This window comes from Schistocerca serialis, chromosome 11, assembly GCF_023864345.2.
Source record: "Schistocerca serialis cubense isolate TAMUIC-IGC-003099 chromosome 11, iqSchSeri2.2, whole genome shotgun sequence".
Taxonomy (NCBI): Eukaryota; Metazoa; Arthropoda; class Insecta; order Orthoptera; family Acrididae; genus Schistocerca; species Schistocerca serialis.
This window is the reverse complement of record NC_064648.1, coordinates 177,212,659-177,224,363: the sequence shown is the minus strand read 5'-3', so window position 1 is coordinate 177,224,363 and position 11,705 is coordinate 177,212,659. Positions and strand designations below refer to the sequence as shown.

General features: G+C 47.3%; 1 long non-coding RNA gene across 1 annotated transcript; it reads left to right on the top strand.

Moving 5' to 3' along the window:
* The first annotated feature begins 9,331 nt into the window (after positions 1-9,331).
* Positions 9,332-11,120, top strand: LOC126427201 (uncharacterized). Its single transcript, XR_007576588.1, has 3 exons — positions 9,332-9,705; positions 9,910-10,027; positions 10,175-11,120. It is a non-coding gene; the product is annotated as an uncharacterized LOC126427201 (long non-coding RNA).
* The last annotated feature ends 585 nt before the right edge of the window (positions 11,121-11,705 follow it).

The window sequence follows — 11,705 nt, the reverse complement described above, 5'->3', positions numbered from 1 at the left end:
TTTTTGTTGTGCCTATCTGCGAATCAGCGACTCCACTATGTGGTGGGTAGCAACTATCCTTTTCATAAAACTGTCTAACACATATCTTCATTTTTCATTGCTGTGACAAGACAAAGCAATCCAGGTACAGTTACTGGCATCACTATTCTAAACCAAACAACTGTTTGGTTGTTATAACCATTGCCATACTGATACCTCTGACAAGCCAAAGTACTGGTACCCCTTCTTTTTTATAAATCAAGCACTGGTCATAACTGTTACTACTTCAACTTGTTTTATTCGAGATCATGTCACATCCAGAAGGTCAAACCAAACTGAACTTATCTAGTAGGAACTGTTGTAAATAAGTGTTCATTTTCATAGCCCATTATGTACTCTCACAGACTGATCAATCTGAAGTTACAAGCAGAGGAGAGGTGATGCGTGGAATGAATCAAAGAAAAAGAACTGAACACATGCCAAATAGGAAGCTGTGTATCACTGGCCGAATGTGTTACAATTAGCTCATTATACCGTCTTTTAAATATATTCACAGTGAATCTTTGATGAGGCTCAAGTTGCACTCTGGCACAAATTTTCACATGTCACTAATATACCTAGTACAGCTGATGTCTAATAGTTCACAGTAAGCAAACAAATTTTGAATAATTTAATATATTATAACAACATTCCATGCTGAACCAATCACAACACAGATTCTTGATTCTGTAATTACTTTCTGTGGGTGGGGATGGGAGCAGGGAATGTGAACAACACATGTATAAAATGGGACAATACAAAATATGTAAAAGTCATACCGGTAACTCCTTTTGCAATAAACAAATTTATTTTACTGCTGTTGATTTTAACATGTCATACTAAAAAATCACATTCACTGCAACAGTAACTCCAACACAAGAGATACACGTGTCATCCACGGCAGTAAACATTTTATGACGTGGGTTTTCACAGTGGAATGTAAACCAGTTCATTTTCTTAAAGTGTATCCATGATACTACTACAGACAGTGATATAACATTATTAATATATTACCAGACACATTAATTTGACACAGATGGTAAAATAAAAATAATGATCTTTGGTACTGGCTGTTGCCCATCTCTAGTAACCATCCCAGAAAATATAGGGTGTTGGCAGGAAACGTTTGGTTGTGCAATCCTGTAGTCACTCTGTTGTGGTACTGGATTTGCAATGTGTTTCTGGAAATACATCAGAGATATATTGAATGAATTATTGCATATTTTAAGATAGAACCTGGCAGTAATGGAAAGAACAAATGTGAGTAGAATAACATCATTAGATGTGAAATTAGAAAAACAGCAATACATGTCAAATTAGAAAAGAATTATGTATGTACTGATCAGCAATATGAATTTTGTATGTAGAATACACCACTCTGTGGCCAATTAGGTGCAAATAATTTTCAAAAAAGTCCCACATTTAACTACATATTAAGTTGTTAAATGGTGGCACATTTAATCAGATAATCTGATCATGTATTGCATTCACACTGCAACTGGACAGCTGAAGATAGTGATGCTACGGATTTACCGACACTCTTTATATAGGTACGTGTTCTAATATCACCTTCACATTATATACATTTACTAACATTTCTTGACATAAATAAACCATCACAATTTCAAAAGAATAGAAATTTATTCTACTCATTCATCATATTCTGTACATCCCACCAAGAAGGTGAAAAGGAATAGAAATTTCTTCTACTCTACCACCAAGGAGGTGAACCTACAGGGAGTAAATGAAGGTAAACATTAACAAAAGACAACCAAACATTGCTTAAGCTGTACACTATATTAACAAGAAACTATCACAATACTGCTTAACGCTAGTTCTTTTTATGCCAGTTAAATGTGTTCTAGTGAATTAGAAAGAAAGCTGCTGCTACTTCTGTTACATTAGTTACCTTCAGGATGCCTTATAAGAAACTTGATATTTAGTTCATTAATCAAGTATTTTTTAGAAAAAACAGTAACCTACATATGTAATTACGTAGGACAGTTTACAACACACTACCTGCCATCCACCTAAAGAAGGAATGAAATCCTTGCACTAAGATAATCAATGGAAGGAGTCACTACTGAGGTATTTTTTAAATTTTCCTATGAATTTCCTGAGATAACTAATTTCTTGTAGTATGTTAGATGGGAGCTTCTCAAATATCTTCATACCATAATACATAACTTTGTTAAATCTTAGTTAAGGATGCAAAGTTTACACAAAAGTTATATTTCTGTCTTGTATTGATAGTGCAGATCAAATTTCAGCATGAACTGATTTTTTCACAACCACACTACGCCTTGATTAAAGTAACTGTGATTGTGGGAGTGACTAAGAGTCAGCCAACTGCTGTTCTTTCTTGACACCTATGTGCCCACTATAATGACTGATTTTTAGGCACTGCACAGCTTTCTCAGCTGCAGTACGATGCACAGGAAGGCGAGAGCCAACTGTTGCTCTATCCACAATCCCCACTGATGTACTTCCCACTGCTGCTGACAATGACAACAATAAAAGTAATCTGAATGTATGTTTTGCTCTATTTGCATTGCATGCGCAGCTCTTGCTCATTCCATGTGGAATGATGTAAATAATGAATGACCCATCACCACCATAGCTGTCTGCCAGCCATGAGGTTATTTTAATCAAAATTTAGAAGAAAACATAACAATTGTTTATCACTAAGTCTGCCAAAGGTTCACAAAAGCTTTCAACAACAACCACAAAAGTTTTCTTATATAATTCACTAATATAATCTGAGAGGGGACGACAGAAGCGTCCGATCCCACGCGTCGGCTTTGACCCGTGACGTACGGGTGTTGTCGTGTGTGACGTCATGACGGCGCGGAGTTTGCCTTGTGAGTGTGGCGTGTTTGTAGATGTCGTCGTGTTGTGGTTTGTTGAGCTCTCTTGCGGTGTGTTCAGGGTTTTTGTTTGTGTGGTATAATGGGCGCAGTTTGCTTTTGCTCATTATCCAGAATTGTTCGAGTGTCGGCTGTGTTTGTAGTGGAATTCGTTTCAGTGAGTTAACGATTTTGTGTGAAGCTTAATATAGTGTTGTTTATTGTAGATAGTGTGGTAATTTTAGTAAAATTAATCAGTTGTTGTTTCTTGTTCAGGAATGGATATGACGGATGCCACTACAACAGTAGTAAGTTGCATACAACACAGCTATGAAACTAAATCTGCCGTTTATAACGTTCATGAGTACAACACTTCACGTGGATCTTTAGTACATACGTCACAGTCTAAACAGATCCTATACATTTATATTCTATGGGAAAATACGATATTCTAGCCACAATCATTTTAACCGATCAGCCTGTTTGCATCCCAGAATCCGAATGTACATTACATTTCCTGTTTTCTCTCTAACAATTTTGTGTTCCGCTTTTCGTCCCTTAGAACTCACAATACCACAAAGCCCATTAGTAAATAGGATCTACTTGCCTGGATTTCCATAGCTGTGCGCCGTCGACGAAAGAAAAGCTTCCTGTAATTTAAATACTGGAGCGAGGGAAGGCGAAAGTACCCTCGGAATTTCATACAAAAAACTAAACTATCATGCAACCATTAAATCGATGAAAGTTACAGATTGGGCAGACAAGGAAGATAAACACGAAAATAGAAGAAAGGTGGTTGCTTTACTGTAAACTCGATGTAGGTTTAAAACTAAGCTTCCGACTTCTTCGAAAGTCGAAGTTTGGAAATACTACCAGTCTACCCGATATGACCCCTAGCTCGAGGAGTTGCTTGTTGGGAATTACTGGGGGAGACAGGGATATATACAAATACGTCAGGCCCCATAACCGCATCAGAGGGTTGGATTCCCTCATTCGAAAGCGCCAGTTTCCAAGGCCTGGGCTACTCCCTGGGTGGAATCTTCGCTTTCGAAGATTGTGTCTGTCTGTCTGTCTGTCTGTCTGTCTGCCCGCCGCTTACTGTTGTAGCTGTTCGTTCGTTCTTTCGTCCGTCCGTCCGGCCGTCCGTCTGCCTGCCTGCCTGCCTGCCTGCCTACTCGCTGTCCGTCTCGCCTGCTGTCCGTCCGTCCGTCTGTTCGCCGCCGCCGCCTGCCGCCGCCGCCGCCGCCGTCCGCCCTGGTCGTCCGACCCTGGTCTGCGTCCGTCTGCGTCTTCGCCGTTTCCCAGTTTGTGTCCTTTCCTTTTCGTGCTGTGCGTTTTTCCTTCCTGTCGTCATGTCCGCCCCCACCACCACTGTCACTACTACCACCACCGCCATCGTCTATACATCCCCTTCCGCCGCCTCCACCACTATAACTTGGTGTGCCCAGTCCCACACCCCTCCTTCCATCCCACCTCTCCTCATTCTCCCTTCACCCTCTATCTTTGTCGCCCCCTCTCCCGCTTCTTCCTCCCGCTCCTCTCGTTCTGATCCCTTCCCCCCACTCCCCCAGCCTGTCACTGCAGCTCCGGCTCGGGTGGTGGCCCGTCGGGCCACTGCCCACGCCCAGCTCTCCCCGTCACCTTCGCCATCACCGCCGCCACTGCCACCGTCATCGTCATCGACGCCGTCGCCTTCACCTTCACCGTCGCCGTCACCACCTCCGGCGCCGACTCCAGCCCCGGGACCTGCCACTCCCCGCCACATTCCAGTTGTTCCCGTCCCCCACACCACCTCCGCCACCGTCAAGTGCCCCAGTGGCACTCCTGTCTGGTCTGCTCCGAAAAAGGCTCCGCCTCGTCCCCCTTCCCCCACCCCTGATACCATGGATGTCTCCCCGCCTGTCCCTGCCCCCTCCTCCTCCTCCTCTCCACCCTCCTCCTACCGCTACCTCCTCTCCCGTCCAGATCCCCCCTCCTTGAAGCCCAGAACCTCACCCTCTTCCTTCGCCAGCATTGTCCTGGTGCCCCCATCTCCCTCCTCACTCCTCGCCGTGATTCGGTACTCATCTCCTCCCCCAGCCCTACCCTCCACACGGACCTCCTTTCCCGCATCCCTATCACCCGCTTTGGCCCTCATGCCTCTCTCACCCCTGCTCCATCACCACCTCCCTCCCGCCAACCGCAACCTCCGCGTCGCCCGCCGACCCTCGCCGCCGTGAACACTCGGCTCAGTCCAGTGGTCACGGAGGAGGAGGTGTTGGCGGAGCTTCAAGCCCATCCCCATCTGGAGGTGCGTGCGGTTCGCCGGATTCATAACGCTACCGGCCCCACCCGCCTTATGCGCCTTTGCTCTGAGCACGCCCCCTCCATAGACCGTCTCCTGAAGGAGGGTGCCCTCCTCATTAACCTGCATTATAAAGTTGACCCCTCCCGTTCCCCTCCTCAATCCCTCCGCTGCCAAAGGTGCTTGCAATATAATGCGCACCCAACATCAGAGTGCCGCGAGGCCCCCACCTGCCCGCACTGTAGGCAAGCCCACTTTTTACGGCAGTGCCCCAATCTCCAGTCCCCCCCTCCTGTAATACCTGTAACCTCCCTCATCCCACCTACTCCCAGAAGTGTAAGGCCCGACCCCCTCCTACCACTCCTGAACTCACCGTTCCTGTCCGCCCTCTGGACGCCCCCACCCCTCCCGGCAACTCCCTTCGCCCACCCCCTACTGCTGAGGACATCATCAGATTCCTCACCATTGTCCTGCAGAAGGTACATCCTTTTCAGCGCCCACACACCCTCCAACAGATCTCCCTCGCTGCCCGATCCGTTTTCCACCTCAAAATGTACGCCACCTACTCCAACAACCAGGCCCATTTCACCTTCTCCCGTCTTGACACCCTCGTTTAAATCCCTGTCATGGCGCGACAGCAACGTATCCCTTTCAACAACATACGCTCCCTTCCCGCCAACAAAAACCTCTTCCTGCACACCCTTGCCACCCACCGCGTGGATGCCTTCCTCCTCAATGAAACCTTCCTGCAACCCCACCACACAGTCCACACTTCGCCCTACCTCCTCCACCGCTCCGATAATCCCCTCCCGTTTGCGCGTGGCGGAGTTGCCATTGGGCACCACCGCCAGATCCCCGTTCGGCTCCAACCTCTACTTCCCAACCCCACCGAACACCTGATCCTTAGTGTCTTCTTCCCCGGCCTTACCACTACCTGCGCCACCATCTATGTTCACCCCAACACTCCTCTTCCCTTCGACTTCCTCTCCCACATTGACCGTACCTTCTCCTCCTACGTGATCGCCGCTGCCCTCAACATCCATAGTCGTTCCGCCGCCCAGTTACGGCGGTGGCATCGGTTCATCTCCTCCCTTCAAGGCGACCTCATTCCCATCCCCCAGCACACCCATCCCGAATCCAACTCCACTCCTGATGTTATCCTATCCTCCCCCAACCTCCTTGGCCGCATAACGGTGGATGTCCTGGAGCCTATTCGTAGCAACCATCTCCCTGTCCTCCTCTCCATTTCAGACGGTCGTCGCCCCCGCGCCGACCCTCATACTGATCCTCCCCCTAAGTATGTCCACGACTATTCCCGAGCCGACTGGAATGCCTACCGGGATACCCCTTCCACCCAGGTCGATAGCCACCCTCTCACCTACCACCACCCTGACGATGTTACCCATGCCGCCTCCTTTCTCCAGCAGACCTTGTCTGAGGCCGTGGAGGCCCACGTTCCTACTGTCGCCATCCACCCCCACCGTCCTACCTTACCCCCACAGGCCGTGCTCCTCCTCCGTGAATCTCGCCCCGTCTCTACTGTGCCTTCCTCCGCACGCGTGACCCGGACACACTACGACGCCACCGGCAACTCCAGCGACACGTTCGTAATTTGCTCGCGGCTAAGAAACGCCGGAACTGGCGACAGACATGCACCCGTTTAAATGCAACCCTACCAATCAACTCGTCCAAGTTCTGGTCGGCCTTCCATCGCCTTACCGGAACTAAACCCTCCCCCTACAATCCTCTTCTCCATGATGATCACCCTTTCCCTGACACCCTTAGTAAGGCCAATCACTTTGCCTCCTACCTCTCCGATGTTTTCTCCATCCCCGACGATCCCCAGTTCGATTACTCCCTCTTCCCAGATATCCACGATCGAACTGACACCTCTGTCCCTCCCCTCGCTCCTGGTTTCCAGTACTTGGACAACATTACACACACGGAACTCAGTGCCCCTATCACTACACAGGATCTCATTGATACACTCCGCACAAAACGCAACACCGCTTCTGGTCACGATCGTGTCACCTACCGTCACCTTCGTGAAGCTCCTGTCTCTTTCCTCTCCACCCTGGCCAGGCTCTACAATGTAGTCCTGTCCACCGGTTACTACCCCGACCTGTGGAAAACCTCCCGTATCCTCATGTTCCTTAAACCTGGCAAACCGCTGTCCGCCGTCTCCTCCTACCGTCCCATCAGCCTTACCTCGGTCTTCAGCAAGGTCCTGGAATCTATCCTCACCCGCCGCATCCACCAGCATCTCCGCCAGCACCGCCTCCTTCCCGTCACCCAGTGTGGCTTTCGGCCATCCTTCTCTTCCGACGATCTTCTCCTTCACCTCACTCATCTCCTTTCCGAACAGCTTAATTCCCATCGCTCCACAATCTTGCTCTCCCTTGACCTCGAACGCGCTTATGACTGCGTCTGGCATTCCGGTCTCCTCTTCAAGCTCCAAACCTTTGCCCTTCCCATTAACTACGTCCGTCTGATCGGTTCCTTTCTCTCCCGCCGTCCTTCCTATGTCACCATCCATAACACAGATTCCTACACCCTTCTCCCCTCCGCCGGTGTGCCCCAAGGCTCCGTCCTCTCACCCCTTCTGTACCTTTTGTACACGGTGGACATGCCGCCGCCATCGCCCCCCGTCCACCTCCTCCAGTTTGCCGATGACACCGCCTTCCTCGCCCTTGCCCCCACCCTGCAACGCTCCCAGCGCCTTCTCCAATCCCATCTTGACCGGTTCACCGCTTGGTGCAACCAGTGGTTGCTCAAGGTCAATCCCTCCAAAACCCAGGCGATCATTTTAGGCAAAACCACCCCTTCCTTCCGCCTCCTTGATTTCTATCTCACCGTCTATGGCCGTCCTATCGCCCTCACTCCCACCCTTAAGTACCTTGGCGTCACCCTCGACCGCCGCCTCTCCTGGACTCCCCATCTCCAGACGATCCAAGCCAAGGCACGTTCCCGACTCTGTCCCCTCAAGCTCCTTTCCGGCCGCACGTGGGGTCTGGACCCTTCCACAATCCTCACAACCTATAAATCCCTCATCCGCCCTATCCTTCGTTACGCCCATCCAGCCTGGATCTCCGCCCCCCCCCCCTACCTTTTATAAATCCCTCCAAATCCTTGAACGCCATGCTCTCCGCCTTGCCTATCGCATCCGTCTCCCCTCCCCCACGCAGATCCTGTATGATCTCATCCCCTTCCCCCACCTCCTCCTTTTCCTTGAAAGGATACGGATCCTGTACACCTCCCGTAAACTTGATCTTCCTCACCCGCTCGTGTCCCCGATCCTCTCCCACCCCCGCCCGCTGCCGCGCCTGTATTCCCACGTCCCACCCGGTCTCCATCTCTCCACCCTCCTTACCCTCTCCCAAGGTGGCTTCCGCCAGCTCCCCCTCCCTGATGATGTCCTCCTCCCCTGCATCTACCCCTCCCATCAACTTTGACCCTGCCCCACCTCCCACTTCCGGTGTCCGTTCCTTTCGGCACCCTCCCTCCCTCCCTTCTCTTCCCTTCCCGCCCCTTCTCTTTCTTTTTCCCCCGTCCCCTCCCACCACCACTCTTCCCCCCGGGCTTCCTCTCCCCCTTCCTCCCTCCCCCCCTTTCTCCCCTGCCTGTGGCATCTCTGCTCTCCCCTCTCCCTCTCCCACTCCCCTTCCTCCTCCTCCTCTCTTGGCAGGTCCCCGGACTCTCACACGCACAGTGAACATTTGCGCGCCGGAGATCATCGCCATCAGTGTCTAGTGTGTGTGCTTCGTTTTGTGTTTCGTGCCTTTACGACTCAACTGTTCACATGTGCTGTCGCAGTTCTCCGTGTTTCATGCGTCGTGCAACAAGTGTTAGTGTTTTTTTCGTCCAACGTGAACGGCTTCATGTTTATTGTATCCTTTGTATCTCCATTTTTTTGCCCGCCGTTTTTTGTATTGTCTGTCTCACCTCTATGTCATGTTGTTGTTCCACTTAAGGCTGAAGAGCAGCGTAATGTGCTGCTGCCAGCCCACCTGCATAGGTGATTAAAATTACAATAAAGGGAAAAAAAAATACTTCAGTGTTGCTGGGCGCTGGCAACAGATGTCACTGCGAGACGCCACCTCAGAAAATATGGCGATCATTTTAGCTCCGTCTGCAATTCGTGACTGGCCGAAATCGAGTCGCATTGGAGCAACTACACCTAAAAACAAAGCTTACACACACAATTCTGTGGGAGCTGTGACGTTAGCGTTCTGCGACTGAGCAGTGCTATCTGTGGTAGAAGCGGTGTTTCATGTTTGGAAGCGTGGTCACTGCATGGGTTTGTTTTCGTAGCAATGACTGAAAGTATGGCATTGTTTTCGTAACATTTGTGACGGAAATCTTGTTCTCACTGTCATATTCGATTCGGATTGTTATTGAGCATCTTGTCAAAATGCCACGCAAGTGCTGTATGCCCTATTGTAGGGGAAACTACGACAACGGTTTAAAAGTTAGCGTCTTTTCGTTCCCGTCTGATGAAGCATTAAGATTGAAACGGATCGCTGCAGTTCATAGGAAAGACTGGGAACCCAGTTCGTTGTAAGTATTTGTAATTTAACTTTATTTCTTTATTGTTACCCTTTTTAATACTGTTATGTCACAGAACTGAAAATTCAAATCAATAGCCTATCTATAACGAAGCATTATACTTTTAAGCTCACTTTATGCAGTCCTCAGTTAGATTTCATTTGTCAGTTTACATTCTGCCTTTACGTTAACAGTGAAATATATGCTTCTTTTCAGATATGTGAACTGCATTTCACTGCAGACGACATTGAGAAAATTACCAGTGCTTACGACCCAAAACTGGCAAACTCTTTACAGTTTACAGCACCGTTGGACCGTCCACGTTTAAAGAAACGTTCGTGAAAATTTATCGTAAAGGGTACTTGTAATCAGTTTACAGATTAAAGTACAGGTTCCTTACTTTTCTTACGATATTGCTAAATATCTAAGATCATTAAACATTGCTATACGAATCTCCGTGTTTATCTCTCTCCATTTGCAGATGCTGTACCATCAAAGTTGCCAGGATGACCTACGTATTTATCTTCAAAACAAGCACCAGCTCGAGAAGATCCAGAGGGTCGCGAACGTTTGGGGAACCAAGCACTTGAGAAAGTCATTGAGCAGAGTGTGGAATCACACAAAAAATGATGGAGAAGGGTTCATTTGCTAGTTTAGAAGATTTTAAATCAAAATTATCTGATTGTGAAAAGCACGGTGACTGGGTCACGGGTGTTAAAGGATGCTCCTTATCTAAGTGTTGTGTGTCATGTCGTTATAAATAGTGATTTAGTGTTAAGTGCATTTGTGAAGGAAGCTGAGCTAAATTGTGCTGGTAAGATTAAATTATCAAACCAAGTAAGTGATACTGGTACAGTTAGCAATATTTTGAAAGAGTTGTATGTGATGTTTCATATACATGAGGCTCCATTTGAGGCAAGTTTGTCTTGCATTGAAGACATTTTGGAAAACTTGTAATAAAAGTTACCAGAAAGTGAGCATAAAATTAAATTTTTGAAGGAACAAGTTTCATTTCCAAGATTTAATAGTCCAACACAGATTAGGTACGGGAGTGTTTCAATGATTTTATGGTCATTACCTTATTCTATCAGTCCACATGCATATAGGTTTTTGACGAGTGCTCGTAATTTTTCCATTCCCCGTCCCAGTACTTTGTCAAAACTTTGGAGTAAAATTCCAACTAACCCAATCATTCAACATCAGAGTGAGCAGTTTCTCAGTTACATACCACAAAAAGTTGGTGCTTTATCTGTGAATGATAAAACTGTCCTGTTGATGGATGAGATTTATTTAAAGTCACAACTTGAATATAAAGGTGGCAATGTTGTAGGTGGTGCTTTTAACACAGATGTGGTTTTGTGTGCAACTAGTGCTTATGTTTTTATGATCCAGAGTATGGATTCAGTGTACAAAGATGTGGTGCATATTCTCCCAGTTTACACAATTCAATTAAACAAGACGCAGTCGGATTTGAGGTAATAGTAGTAGCCAACAATAATGCTATTAATAAGGAAGCTATTTCATACTTTTCTTCCCCCCCCCTCCCTCCTAGTGTACAGATAAAATATGTTCATCCTGAGCAGACTTCTGCAGACCGCCCAATTTACTATTTTGTAGATACTGTACACATATTAAAATGTAAACGGAACAACTGGGGTAACGAAAAGGACCAAATTTTGTGCTTTCCTTCTTTTAGTGATGGCTTGAAGGGAGGTCTTGCTTCTGTTACAGCACTGAAGGAACTACATTTACTAGAAAAAGGTGAACTATTGCAGTATGGCAGCACTTTAACACTTAAGTCACCATATCCAAATTCTTTTGAATGGCAAAATGTGAAATTAGCATTGCGTATTTTTAATAACACGACGGTTGTTGCAATGCAACAACTAGGTGCAAGAAAGAATTTGAAAACTGGGAGAGTATTGCCACATTTGTAAAAATAATAAGTCAGTGGTTTGATAGTAAATGTTGAAACGCTGCTGAAGGGTAAAAGGCTAAGAAATGTTTACCAA